This window comes from Takifugu rubripes, chromosome 9 (assembly GCF_901000725.2).
Source record: "Takifugu rubripes chromosome 9, fTakRub1.2, whole genome shotgun sequence".
Lineage (NCBI taxonomy): Eukaryota > Metazoa > Chordata > Actinopteri > Tetraodontiformes > Tetraodontidae > Takifugu > Takifugu rubripes.
Window position 1 is genome coordinate 2,570,686 of NC_042293.1, and position 15,489 is coordinate 2,586,174.

A 15,489-nucleotide genomic window follows, 5' to 3' on the forward strand; every position below is an offset into this window, starting at 1 on the left:
CATCAATCAAAAGATAATGACAAAACGTACTCCCCAATATTTCATTGTTTATGCTATACAGTTTTTTTTTTTTTTGCTGAAACCACAATGAAAACCTTCATATGTTCAAGCATTCTTTCATTTCTGTGTTTTCTCCATAGTGGTTTCATTTTTCTTGGAACAAAAGCAATAAATATTTGAAGAACTTTCTCCATCTTTATAGTTTATTTATCAGTCAGCAGGAGAAACCAACTATTGTCGAGACAGGGCTGCATCTTGTCTCTGTGATTATGCTCATTCTGCTCATTCTTCTCATTCCAGAATCTTCATGTTTTTCTCTGCACGAGTGTGAAATAATGAATATGATGAGGGCAGAAACGGTCCAAAATCACATGCTAACCTGAAGAAGAAAAAGAGTATCGAGAGGCCCCGAGGAGAATTAAACACTATTTACTGCTTTGTCAATACTATGAAGAGTATGTCTGCTGTATGGGGTTGACTGGATCTGAACATTAGTTTGGGGAGGAATCAGTAAGTGATAAAGACTTGATGGGATGTCGGCAGACAGGAGCAGTAGGAGGGGTTTTAAACAAAAAGAATTTAGGACGAGGAACCAGATTTTAGGCAAGAAGCCCCTTAAGTTGATGTGATTGGTCTAACGAGTGAACGGGACCCCTGTGGTGGTCTTGCAGGATGCTCACACGTAAGGGAAATCACATGTTCACAGCGTAAGTCTTCCCACTGCTTTCATTTGAATCCAGCCTGAGCCCAGTGACCTACATGAACAGATCAGAGTGCATGAGACTGTGTCTGTCTCAGTAGGAGGAGGTGGCCCAATTTGGACGGTATAATTAATTCAGAATTTCTCAGATTTTTGCTGATTGAATGATTGTTGGCTTGTAATAGTTTAAATCTCAGTGTCCATCAGGAATCCATCAGCTGGGATGTGAGAACTTCCCTAAAATGCGACTGGATTTGCTTCTTTCTTCGGCTGGATGTTGTTGCTAATGTTATGCACAGCTGGTTTTATGGGATTTTGCAACTGGAACTGGAAAATCCCTTTGACATTCAGTGAATGCTGAACATGCTATACATACCGTGAAAACCAAACCAAAGGGGGTCGTCTCTGCTGGACTGAAGTTTTGCAGCTCGCAATGGAAACTGAGACGCACATCAGGGGGTTAAACATTTTTAGGCCTCGCCCGACACGTAAAGGGATTTCTCATCTGTAGCATGTATATGTGTCATAATAGGCCTTTTTTCCCTCGCTTAGCAGAAAAACACCCAAAAAAAGCCCAGTTGGAGGAAGTTGTAGTTCATCACATGCACTGCTTCATCTAAGATTTGTGCACATATGTTAACATTCCACAACAATCACCATGTGTTTACTTGTTTACTCAGAGACACTGTACCATATTTTCCGGACTATAAGTCGCACTTTTTTTCATAGTTTGTCAAGGGGTGCGACTTGTACTCCGGAGCGACTTAAATACATTATTACAGAATTTCACATGTCTGATTCTTTATGAGCGCGTGTCCTTAATTAACTTTGCAGATAAATTGGCACTATAACAACAAAAAATCTAACTAATTAGTCAGTGTGTCTCTTTAAAAACGTGTTGCAGCGGAGCAGAGCTGTGGATCCAAGGAATCCAGGGGAAGCACTATGGACCGACTGAAAAGGAAAACAAAAAAAAATTGAGATGTCACACTGCAAAGGTGTTCCTGCTCTTATATTACAGGGCGTTTACAGCTGCGCAGACGTGTGTCTGTCAAGTTTGACATTGAACCTCTGGGAATGGCTGGATGTTGCTGGGTGTGATGGGAGTTGTCGGGCTGGGTGGTATTGATGGTTGCCTCGGGGGGACTGGAAGGCGAAAGGCATGTGTGTATGAGCTTGAAACAGTTGTGCTTCCAAACTAATGACTACCTGTGTCGCGTCTGCCTGATTTATGGACATACGAGATCTGTCCTCGCTCCAGGATCTGTGGACAGGACAGACAGGATGCAGTAAAAATCCCAAAGTAAATATCCCAAACACCTACTGGACCTAATAATGTGTGCTTTGAGGACCGCTTTGAGAAACTGTCTTTAGAAGGGCTTTCATGTCGGGCTGGATGCCACATTGTCCTGATTTTAAATGAGGATTAATCTTTTTTTAACATTCTGAGATGTTTTTGTCAACATCCAAATCGCTCCACGATGAGGTGATAAATCTCTGATATCAAAGCAGTTTTTTTCCACGTGCTTCCACGTGGAGAAGGCAACATCCCACCGAGGACTGTCGGAGGACGAGCAATCAGTGAGATCTATAGCCTCACACGTTCTGGTCAGCATCTATAGCCTCACACGTTCTGGTCAGCATCTATAGCCTCACACATTCTGGTCAGCATCTATAGCCTCACACATTCTGGTCAGCATCTATAGCCTCACACATTCTGGTTGGCATCTATAGCCTCACACCTTCTGGTTAGCATCTATAGCCTCACACCTTCTGGTCAGCATCTATAGCCTCACACGTTCTGGTCAGCATCTATAGCCTCACACATTCTGGTCAGCATCTATAGCCTCACACATTCTGTTCAGCATCTGTAGCCTCACACATTCTGGTCAGCATCTATAGCCTCACACATTCTGGTTAGCATCTATAGCCTCACACGTTCTGGTCAGCATCTATAGCCTCACACGTTCTGGTCAGCATCTATAGCCTCACACGTTCTGGTCAGCATCTATAGCCTCACACATTCTGTTCAGCATCTGTAGCCTCACACGTTCTGGTCAGCATCTATAGCCTCACACATTCTGGTCAGCATCTATAGCCTCACACATTCTGGTCAGCATCTATAGCCTCACACATTCTGTTCAGCATCTGTAGCCTCACACATTCTGGTCAGCATCTATAGCCTCACACATTCTGGTCGGCATCTATAGCCTCACACCTTCTGGTCAGCATCTATAGCCTCACACATTCTGTTCAGCATCTTTAGCCTCACACATTCTGGTCAGCATCTATAGCCTCACACGTTCTGGTCAGCATCTATAGCCTCACACGTTCTGGTCAGCATCTATAGCCTCACACATTCTGTTCAGCATCTTTAGCCTCACACATTCTGGTCAGCATCTATAGCCTCACACCTTCTGGTCAGCATCTATAGCCTCACACGTTCTGGTCAGCATCTATAGCCTCACACGTTCTGGTCAGCATCTATAGCCTCACACGTTCTGGTCAGCATCTATAGCCTCACACGTTCTGGTCAGCATCTATAGCCTCACACATTCTGTTCAGCATCTGTAGCCTCACACATTCTGTTCAGCATCTGTAGCCTCACACATTCTGGTCAGCATCTATAGCCTCACACATTCTGGTTGGCATCTATAGCCTCACACCTTCTGGTCAGCATCTATAGCCTCACACGTTCTGTTCAGCATCTATAGCCTCACACGTTCTGGTCAGCATCTATAGCCTCACACATTCTGTTCAGCATCTTTAGCCTCACACGTTCTGGTCAGCATCTATAGCCTCACACATTCTGGTCAGCATCTATAGCCTCACACATTCTGTTCAGCATCTATAGCCTCACACGTTCTGGTCAGCATCTATAGCCTCACACATTCTGTTCAGCATCTTTAGCCTCACACGTTCTGGTCAGCATCTATAGCCTCACACATTCTGTTCAGCATCTGTAGCCTCACACGTTCTGGCCAGCATCTATAGCCTCACACGTTCTGGCCAGCATCTATAGCCTCACACGTTCTGGTCAGCATCTATAGCCTCACACATTATGTTCAGCATTTATAGCCTCACACATTCTGGTCAGCATCTATAACCTGACACAGTCTCACAAGGGTTTACCATTTGATGACTTGGCACTGAGAACAGGCTCACTATTGTTATAACTAGTGTTTATTTTTTCCTTCTTTTTCTCTTAGTTTTACAGTGCTTAACAGAAATAACACAGCAGAGATTAAATAAAAGGACCGTAAACACAAAAGACTGAGACTTGGCATTGTTCTGGATGTGTTTTGGAGGGAGGTGTTGGCACCTGAGTGTTTGTGTATGGTCTGGAAACCGACAACAGCCTGCAGCTGTGTTCACAACTGCGCTGTAACCGATGAGATTGTTCCTAACTACCTACATCAAATCATTTCTGTCGACATTATGGTTGGATCCGTTCGGTACCTTTGGAACCAGTCTGATTTTGTTTTCATACCAAACAGCCAAAGCTACACAAATACGTACCTGAGAGGATTCATTTCCAGGTTCAGGTCAGTTGGAGGACTTGGGAAAGACACAGGAAGACTCGTCTCACACATCATTAATGTCCACAAAAGAAGAGATGTAAAGGATCGAGATCTGTCTTAACAGCCAGCTTTGGTCACAGATGCCAGGAAATAGTGTCTGGAGGTTTGGAGTTTCCATTAGTCAATCTCTGAGCTATGGTGTTAATGTGTCTGTATTCCAGGGGAACGTGTCAGGTCCAGGGAGAGTTTGGCGAAATCACAACTGGGCAGCAAGGAAGAAACAATGTGGAGAACGGGTCGCACGTGGAACAACCTATGTAGCCGTTCAGCATCTGCTGGTTATTGTGGAAACTCAAAGCCTCAAGAGAGTAAATTCAGCCATAAAGGTCAATGAGCTTTGAGTAAACATGGAAATCTTCCAGAACGTCGGAGACAGCGCAGGATTTGCAGCCACGTCCCACCCACAGGGTAAAGGAAGCAATCATTTCATGCCTGCGAACAATATGCATCCTCTCCCTTTTATATAGTTTAAATGGCCTTAATTTGTTCTTATTTCTTCTGTGGCTATGAATGTACTCATGCTAACTATAAATAAATTCAGTTAGTACGTGTTCGCAGTGGTTATAGCAAAACATTCCTGTGTGTTTGCTTAACTTCGTGCAATAAGGTTCACGCTAAGGTGGGACAACATAAACCATCCAGCTAAACGTCCACATTGTTCCATCGACTCCAAATAAATCAGCTGCTCAATCCTGGAATTTAATCTGGATATTTTACGTTTCAGATTTCAATTGTTGTTCTACTTTAGCCATCGAGAGGACATGTTTTCCTTTCAAAAATGTTAGTGTTGCTAAGGCCTGAAAGTCGGGTTACCTTTGCCCGCGTAAATCAGCAGCAAAACCTGAACTTTGCTGTTAGAGTCATTTCAAAGGCTTTTCTTTGCTTTCGTTACGAGTCAGAAAGGTTTAAAGGTTTGCCAGATTTTTGTGAAAACACAGATAATTGGAAAATGTGTGTAACGCCTCCATGAAATTGATACACTGAAATATACGTAGATACGTCACAGCTGATGATCCTTTGTTCTCCTTGGATCTAACTTGTCCTCCCTTGGATTTCCTGGAGTGTTTAACTGTGTGGCAGGATATGGCTCACATAATAAAGTCAGTAAAGATGTCAACATATTTTCCTGAATCGTGTATTTTTTGTCTTAAAACACAGAAATGACAGCAAGCAAACTCAAAAACTGTGAACAAAGCACAGCAAATTATGAGCAATCATGAATGGAGTCAAAGGAAAAAACACATTGTGGAAATTAATTTGCATTTATTATTAAATCCACAGCAAGCCAATTAAATGATTACGCCTTTATTGACTTTGTTATTGTTAAACAAAGACACGTTTAAATCCGATGAAGAGCATTCGGATCCATAGCGTGATATTTTGGGATAACCTGCCTCTAACGATCCATTCACATACTGACAGAAACAATTAGATACGGAAATACTTCTTCATTTTGTCAAAAGTTGCTTTCGTTGTCATTTATTATTATTATTATTATTATTATTATTATTATTATTATTATTATTATTATTAATATCTGTATTGTTTATTTGCATTGGACTGCCTGATTGATTGTACAGGCTGAATCGATGGGGCTCATTGAAGCTGCTGCAAATGTCCTTTTGATGTATCTGCTGGCTCTCAGTTATGGTCATTTGTCTGTGGAGGTCATAGCATATTGTTTTATTTTCTCCCTTGATAGGCCCCATACAGACAGCAACTGAGTCATAGCTCACATGATACACTTTGTTTAATATTCTCAATGAATTGGCATATCAATTTCAATATCTCCATCAGTCTGGGTCTTATTACATCAGGGATTACACTGTGTTGATATAAGTGGCTGCATATGTCTGCAACACTAGAAGAGACCACATTCTTTATGTTCTTGTGTGTGTGTGTCTGTGTGTGTGCGCATGTCTCATATTGCTATTGGAATCCAGATATCCCAGGGGTGAACTCAGTGTGCATACCCATGAAATGGATACGGCCTTCAGTACAGCTCGATGCCACACCTTATTGACCTTTAGCCTTTCAGGCGCTTTTTCCAATTGGTCACATATCTTTACGTTATCCGTGCTTAACGCTGCTGGAAGATATTTTCCCGAATCACCTAGCATGTTTCAGCTGTAAACGCATGGGAAGATATAGGTCAAACTATTGTTAGAGCATTAAACCATTATATCATAGTTGATTTCTCATTTTCACACCTTGCCCAGTTTTATACAAGGCTAATTGGTTTTTTGACCTGCCTGACAGATTTATGGCTCGCGATTAAGAAGATGGTAGGAGACAACAGATGGGGGGATAGAGAATGAAGCAATAGCAGTCAAAAAGAGAGGATGAATGCTGAGCGCGGTACTTGGAAGCAGGAAGGGGCTATCAGATGAACCTATTTAGAAGAGGCAGCAGCAGAGCGTGAGGGAGAGAAGGGAAACAGAAAAGAGGCTACTGGAATGGGATTAGTGGAGCTCTATAGACTAATGGCATGCAATGACATCTACTCCTGCTCTATTTGTACATGGCACATCACTATCTGGCAACTGAAACCACACACCAATGGAACGCTGGCTGCCTATGAGCCCCTCTGCTTGAGTCCAAGCGCTGCACGATTACCGACAAGTTTCCACGATACCTTTTCCATTGTGACATGATTGAGGGAAACTGAAGCTATAGACAAAGTAAAGAAGCTCATTCTCTTCTTTTAACTCTGTCATAGGCTTTGAAGTGAAGATCCCTCTGAAAATCCAAGTGAACTAGGTTTAACGAGGCATCGGAGTGAATAAAGGGTGTAATTTGTCAAGAAAATAATTACTATTAGCACTATTATTATATTTTAATCATTATAAAACAAGCAATCAATAGGCCTATTTCTTTTTGAAGTCAATTGTAGGACCTATTACATCTCGAACAGTTGAACATTGATCTTTAATGCAAACTAAAAATATATAAAACATTTAACTTTCTTACCATTTAGCAAATCGTACCAACCCAAGGCTGCGAGACTCTTCCATCAGTGCAGCTAACTGAGCTGAGGCTTTCACCTCCACTGTGCAATTCTGCTGGATTTGAATTTTTTTGGGACGGGTCCTGTTAAGGACGCTATGCTGCTCTGGCAGTATTTAGCTAGCTATGCTAATTAATTTCCATCTACGCAATATCATCACATATACAATGTATCGTAGTTTTCCTATGGTTTGGGCTGCAAAGTCTTCATGGGTGTTCTGTTGGTGGTTTGATTACAGCTGCTGACTGTATCTGTAAATCAGACTATGCGTAAAATTGTAAGAGTAGTGCTTAAAATTGTGTTGTACTTTACTAAGATGGCTAAAATGTTGGCACCGAAGTGAACGGATGGGTACTGGGAGAGACTTCTGAATAAACTGTCGTTTCAGGCGCCTGACCACAGCGCCCCGAGTGTCACTGTATTTATGTGCATTAGCAAAAGAATACAACAGATTGCATGACATTGTAGTAGGTCGTTCAATGCAGCCTTCCCCCAAACAGCAAGAAGGTTCTGGGCTCTAGGCCCAGGTTCTCGCAGTATGGTTATTGGATGTTGTCCTTAAGCCTGGGGTTTCTCCCACTGATCCTCAAATCCCCCCTGCCTCTGGGTGTCTGAATGAATTGTTACTATCCTGTGCTAGACTAGCCACACATCCAGGGTATTTTAGCCTGATGGAGGTGGCACTCAGTTCTAATTTGATATCTGAGGCACGATGAGGAAGCGAGATGTGGAAAGTTTGGTTGCTTTAACATTTACAGAACTCATTTAAATGTTTGTCTTGGTTTCGCCCCGTTTTACAGCTTTCCTATTGGACGCTTGGCAACCAGGCTGCCATTCTTTTGCAATAACTCACAATGTTCCACTGTGGAGCATTTCCAAACTGCAGTGTTTTATTGGGACCCATGGGTATTTCCACTGAATTCTTTGGCCAAATTCGCAACATTGCTTAAGGAAAAATGTGGACAATGAAGAAAAATAAATGAGGAAACCACAGACACAGGCTGAACAATACAGGCAATTGAATTATTTATAATGAGCTGACAGATTTGTAGTGACCTTATTAGGAGCTGCTAACCACACTGCTTACAAATATCGTCGCTAGGATATATGGATGGACATTCAGGGTGTCATATTTCTGCAGCAGGCTGCTAATAAGAATTAGTGGAGGCATGCAAGCATGAGCATGGCTGTAAATTATTAACATGGCTGTAAATTATTAGCATTCTTGCTATCAACCAATTGGAGCTCTAAAGATGAATGCAAATGCAGGAGTGCAATGAAAAGAAATTCTTGTTTGAATTACAGACCATGATCATCAGTGTTCTGCTCGTTAGCTGAGGCTTTTCTGCACAGCTACAAGTAAAAAATGACACAAATTGCTGAGGAAACTGCACACTGAGTCATAATGTCGTCCTTTCCCCATCACAGTAGGTCTTCCCTTGGATGATTCAGTGCTTTCATAAAGAAGAAGCCGCCTGCGCCTTGATAAGCCACCGCCGTCTTACATTTGTCTTAATGAGCACATTCCACATTCATTACAACTAATTACTCTGCTTAATCGTCACCGCACACACACGGTGCTCTATTATTTCACATTATTCACGAGACTCTAAAAATGAGTGTTTTCCTTTCTTAAAATCGTTGCCTTTGAAGATATAATAAAATATTTCTAAGAATTTGTTAAAAAGTCTTAGTCGGTCAGAGTGGAAACGCCAACTCTTCACAAAACCACCTTTGATTAAAGAGAAAAATGGCTTGCATAAACTTTCACTATGCTTTTGCAAATGCCAAACGGCTGCACCTGCTGCCATTTTAGGACACCAATGAGCAGAGACTATAATTCATAGAGGACTTGGAGGTCATTTTCAACCTGCAGAGAGTTTTATGATGGTTCATAATCCTAGATGGTTGGTAGGTGTGTGTGTGTGTGTGTGTGTGTGTTCTTGTATATGCTACTAAGTGAGGACCACATACTTTTTACTAAGTGAGGACATGTTGACTCATCCTTACAACCCCAAAGGGGGTTCAAGGGGGTTTTGGCAGTTAAGACCTGGAATTTGGTTTACATTAATCTTTTATTGTGTATTATGTCAATAAAAGTCCTCACAAAGATGTAGAAGCACAAATGTGTGTGTCAGAGAGAGATTCTCTCCGAGTGTCTATCAGTTACCTGGAAATAAAAAAGTGAGAAAGTGAAATAAATGTCGCCATCAACATGATAAATCCTCAGAGCAAAGTGCCATTTGGTGAAATTCATGAGTCTCGGCCCTTCCGACTGCCTGCTCTGAATTCAAGGCCGTTTCTGTCACAGCTGTCTGACATTTATCTCAGAAAAGTTGGGGTTGAATTTCAGACCCATTAGTTACAACAGTTTTAAACCTCAACTCTGTCAGCACTTTATTTTTTTTAATACACATTTGCGGTTGCAAAAAATGAGAGAAAATTGCCCTGGGTTTGAGGCCGTATGAGAGGGTTCGAAAGAGACGGAGATTGATCACATAGAGTGTTATAAGCACAACACAATTATGCAAATGACCGAAAATGCAGTTGGGCACAACCCAACACACTATTAAATGTATAATGGAAGTGGACCCTCTGCGTCCAATTGCTTTTTTTTTTGTAATGCGTTCAATTGTTCAGTGTATCAGTACCACAGTGGACAGCCCTCAATCCCCATTAACCACTTGGCACAGAGTCCGCGTGGCTCATATCGATTATCTGACTGATGTTTTTCATGCCATTTCATTCTTTCACACCTATCTCTTTTCCTGATTTTTCGTCTTTGTCTGTGACACTGCCTCCTCTCTCCTCGTCATGGCGAACAGTCATACACCCAGCGGCCAATTACATCTGGCCCATCTGATTATGCTGCTCCAAGTCCAGATCCTGGATGGTGTAAATATAGCGGCACAAACATGTTTGTAATAATGATCTCAGATGGCGGCAGGGAGAGCCATTACCGCCATTACCCAATTATCTCCAATGACAGGTGATTACCAGACACCCCCCCCCCCCCCCAATAGTGCTGCCGCATCACCTCTAAAATAGCCGTTTTGGCGGCTTGAATTTAACTATTCGCTCTCGGTTTTCTTCGTGTCAACATAGGTCCACATGTAAAAACAGGCGCGTGTTTGATCCATGTCTGCTGTCATGTGTCTGCTTTGATAGCTCATTCAAAGCAGAGGTTTCTTTTCCTGGACCATTCTGACATTCTGGGTGAAGGTCCCGTATTCAGTGGCAAAGGAAACAGAGCTGCTACTGCAGGGTCCTGACCCCCTTCACCTGACATGCGATAGGACTGTTTTTGCCTGTATATGTCTGTCTGACATGTGAGCAACATGCATCATACTGTTTGACTCAAAGTGATGTGTTAGTCCCCCCCCCCCCTCATAAAAACATCAGAGTGCTCTGGGAAGACATTTTCCGTCTGTGATTAAAGTTTGGTTCCACCGGCAGCTTTGGTCTTTAATCATCAAAAACAGGTCTTTATCTCAAGAAACCCAAGTTAGAAATGCCTTAGCTCTACTTCCTGATGACCATCCATCTCCTCCTCCAGTTCCCGCCTCCCCCACTTCATCTTGAACACCCACCACCTACAAATCATGGCACATCGCCCAGTGGTGATGGACATCTCAAGCACAGAATGCTATTTGCTCAGTCTAAAAATAAGCAGTTAGGCTCAGGAGCTCACAGATGTCTGACATGTAAAGTGCAGGAGTAGTTTGTGCGTCCATGTTTTTCTTAGAGGGGTCTTTAGTTCATGTGCACCAGGTAAGTGAGCTGTCCATTGAAGGACGGAGGTTTGAGTCATGTTCCTGCCCTCATTCCTCTTCTATTTCCCCCTCACACCCTCTCACCCTGGGTGGTGGCTGTACACCCAGGCCTATTCTTAGCTTCTGTGTCAACCCTGTATCTAGGGAGCAGCCGAGGGGTCTCCATTACATGTCACACACACCCGCTCATGCACACAGGTGTCCCAAGACATCTCTATTTGATCTTTAGCACAGTGACTCAGTGTGCAGCTTGAAGCACAGCCTTCCAAATAGGAGATCACATCCATATGAAATTTGACAGGTAGCCAGACATGATACATCTAAGGAGGAAGTTTGATGCAAATAAAATTAATAATGAAGAACTGTTAGAATTTAAATTGATAGTTGAACAACAGAAGTTTAATGCTAACCAACCACGAACTTCAATTTTCCTTTCCAACTTTTAGTAATTCTCCATATCAGAACGCACATTAACCTTTGTGACATCAGGCTGGTGCAAATCCTTTCGATATAATTGTAAAAATCCTAAATTGTGTGGAGAAAAGACATTTGCAATGCAAGAAATTGACAAAGGTGCCGCACACTAATTAAGGTGGGCAGGCCATGCGCAGCTGTTAGCTCAATCCAGCCTCAACGCTAACTTCCGTGTTACATTTAATATTTATCCACCAACAACAATCGAAACAAAAAATAGGAAATATAGCAATGTTCTCATGAAGTCAAGTTTATCAATGACTCAGTATTAACATTGCCACGGTGCACTGTAGATGTCTTTAGTACTACGAGCAACCTTGGCAAGGAAAACTTTTCCTCATTGACACATGATGTGACACATCAACACACCGACTGACACTATTTCCTGCTCTAGTAACTCAAGCCTCTCTTTAATAGCTTAATAGTTCATTCCTTCTTTTAGATTTGGAGAGATTTTGCATTGTTTTATCTATATTTAGGACCCTCACATGTGCTAAATTAAGCTTGTGCGTTGGTTAATGAGAAACATTAATTCTGTTGGGAATCTGAGCAGAAGCCCTCCGTACAGCTGAGACGTGCCTCTTGTTTAAATCCCGGGGTAATCGTCCCGAGCACGTAGCACTTCATAACAAGCGCATTGCCTTACAGACCACACGCGAGATCGGCACCAAGCTAAAGTCTCACAGCAAGAACAAAAACCTGTCAATGAGCTTAGATGGTTTAGTCCTCATCGCAGCTGTTCCGACTGGAGCAATTCAGCACGCATAGCGACTCCACACCTCTGAACCCTACCAAATATTATCTAAAAAGTTATTTTAAAATGGTCATCAGATATTTAAAGTTTGTTGTGGGTTGTCTTTCTTTTTTTAAATCTAAATGAGCAAAACACTGGGTAAATCAGAATTATGAGGATGTATCCCCACATTTAGCGATGCTCTGAATCACAGCGGCTGATAATGTCTTCATTAACCCAATCTTGCTGAAAACAAACTACATCCCAGGTGAAGATGGATGAAAGGTTACAGTTGCCAAGCGCTTGTCGCTGCAGCAAACGACAGCAATAATTCTTCTGCTGCTATTATACATTTTGCTGACTGAATTGGTTTCATGTGATGGCAAATTTTATTTGAAGTCTTAATGAATATAAAGTTCAGTACAACCCAGTTAGTTATAGGATCTAACGTTACAAAACCAGTGGCTTGGAAGGCACCAATCTATGATTATAGTCAGTAACTATTGATTTACAACGCATTGTTGATTTATTACTTAATTTATAGTGTAGAGATGTAGGACCATTTGTTAAATAACTTTGAATGTTTGTGGTCCATTAATTGTGTAAAAGTTTGCAGCTGTTTGGTTCTGCAGCTGAGGGTCTGACGGTTAATGGCCTCCCATGAGCCCGCTCCTGTTTTACTGCCCAAACCCATAAGGGACGGAAAGGAAGAGTGATGGTGCCTGAGGGAAAAGGAGGACAGCGGTCCAAAGAGAGGGAAAAAAATCAAGGTGGAGAGAAAAAACAGAAGTATGACCACAAACTTGAAGAGAGAGGAAGAGGCTGGGGAGCTAAGGAACACAGAAAATAGCATGAGTGGAAGGGAAGGGAAGGGAAGAGAAGAGTTTGCAGAGTCAGACATGGTTGTAAATTGATCCAGAAGCCTGCAGTTGGCGTGACTCCTACTGATGGATGGGTGCTCAGCAGGAGATGTTCTGTTTCTGAACCAAAAAACAGAGTCAGCAGAATTAACCTTAAACATAACCTATAACCACATGATTATTCTTATATACAGTATAAACAGCTGTATGGGCTAGGCTGTGTGAGCGTATGTAGCATGTGTGTGCGTGTGTTTTAGCGGTTTCAGTACGTGGCAACAAAGGTCAACCATTCACGCCCATTAATCACAGATGAGGCACCAAATTAATTATCATTTCTCTCACCTTCATGGCTTAGAATTCACTACTTAATATTAAATATCCAGTTTATTACATCAACCCTGTGGAAGATTTTATGAGTACATGACATTATAATTAATTATCACAATAAAATGATACTGTCTTAGAAAATATGCCACCACCCAAAATGGTGTTTTATGTTGTTATGTCAAACAAGCAGTTTTTTACTCCTCCAACATGTTTCTAATAATGTGTTGAATGATGAAGTGAAGGCAAGTTTATGCGTTCGAGAGTGACAAAAAGTAAATGTTCATGGAGAGGGTGAGAGAAAGGGGTCTGCTGACAGCAACAGGATGCATGGACAATGTCACGGAGGCCTGGTCAGATCACGACTGGCCAGGACCCCCCCTGGAACCGTGAGCTTTTTCAGAGTGCCTGCTGCAGGCTTGGGAGAGGTCAGACGTGGACGGACACTGTGGCCATTGTGCCGATACGGCAGAGCAGACATTTCCATTCAGAAACCAGGTGCTGAAGCCATACAGACGCCCTGTGAGGCGTCTGTGTCTGAGTGTGTGTTGAGTGTTATCAAGACAATTTACCAACATTAATTTTACCCATAGTTCTACAGACAAAGTAGCTGAGCTTTCATTTTATTTTGTAGACAAACATTAGACATAATTTCTGCAGATATGTCCCCAGAAATAGGTGTCATAATGCACAATGAAGGAAAAGTTCATAGCAACGGTACGTTAGTATTATTTCACTCTCCATTCCTGTTGAATTCAAGCTCCTCCCCTCTTGTTTTCACTCCAGAGCTGAGTGACAAGGTGCTGTTTTTACTGCTCATTCTTGGTGGGTCCTGGTCACCGCGTGAAGCTCCTGCTGTGGGTGTGAATCAACACCTTGTGGCGCACGCTAGTGTGTGAGGAAACTCCCAGTCAAAGGAAACTGAAACAGAGAGAGAGCAGTGGGGAGAAAGGTGTTCTTCTTCCATCCCTCCCTTTTGTTTTTCTGTGAGGAATCACCAAGAGACACTTTCCACTTTCAGACTTTCCATGTCCCTGAGCTGGAGGGACAAAAACACAGGTGCAGCCACCAGTCTGAGGCGTCACCAGCAGCTGCTGCCCCACAAACCGTACAAATAAAAGACAAGCTAGGGCGCGGGAGACCCGAGTCTGGAGACTTTGTTCAGTGTATCCAGCGTGTGTCCATGAGATTATAAAAAATATATAGTTTTTGTGCTCTCAAATGATGCATGTGAGACGTGGGTCTTGGTCTCCCAACATTCTAAGCACTCCCCTCCACGGTTTGCTGGCTTTGACCCAGGATCAAGAGAATATAAAAGAAGCCAATAATGATAGAGGGGAATGGAAACTACAGAGCAGGAAGGCTGCTGGGTCGGGCCCATTATCAGATGTAAACAGAAGTAAATCTTCCCACCATAAGATGATAAAGGTAATCTGTTTTTAAAAGTTAACGCTGGTTCATATACTGTAGAATACACAGCGCATCACAGTTTGATACATATGGCCTGGGCCCACTAAGTAAAAGAAGGTGGCCTGGTTGGAGTCCACTTTCTTTTACACCATGTGAATGAGCATCTGCATGTAAGTGGTTTACCTGGTGGACAGAGGGCACCAGGGTGCACCATGGGAAAAAGGCAAGCAAGTGGCTGCACAGTGAGGCTTTCAATGACATTCTGCCGACAAATATGCTACTGATGTCTGTGGCAGAACCTTCAGGGGTCTCTGTTAAGACTGTTTTGGCAGCAAAACCAACAAATATTTATTGTTTAAGGGTTTATTAACAGTGTCCAAATAGTGCTATGATGCATTATCAAGCCAATGTGAGGCTACAGCTCTTACTACTAACAGAAAAAAAGCAGGAAATATACATACGGTAATTACTTGAAAAGACAAAAAAATTCTAGACCTTATTTTCCGTTCTTTATGCGAATTAGATTCAGATTAGATGGCATCGTGTCTTGCTTTCTTTACTGTCTGTTGACCAAACAGATATCCCATCACATATGGTTCTATTGCCCCTCCCTATTTAGTAACTCAC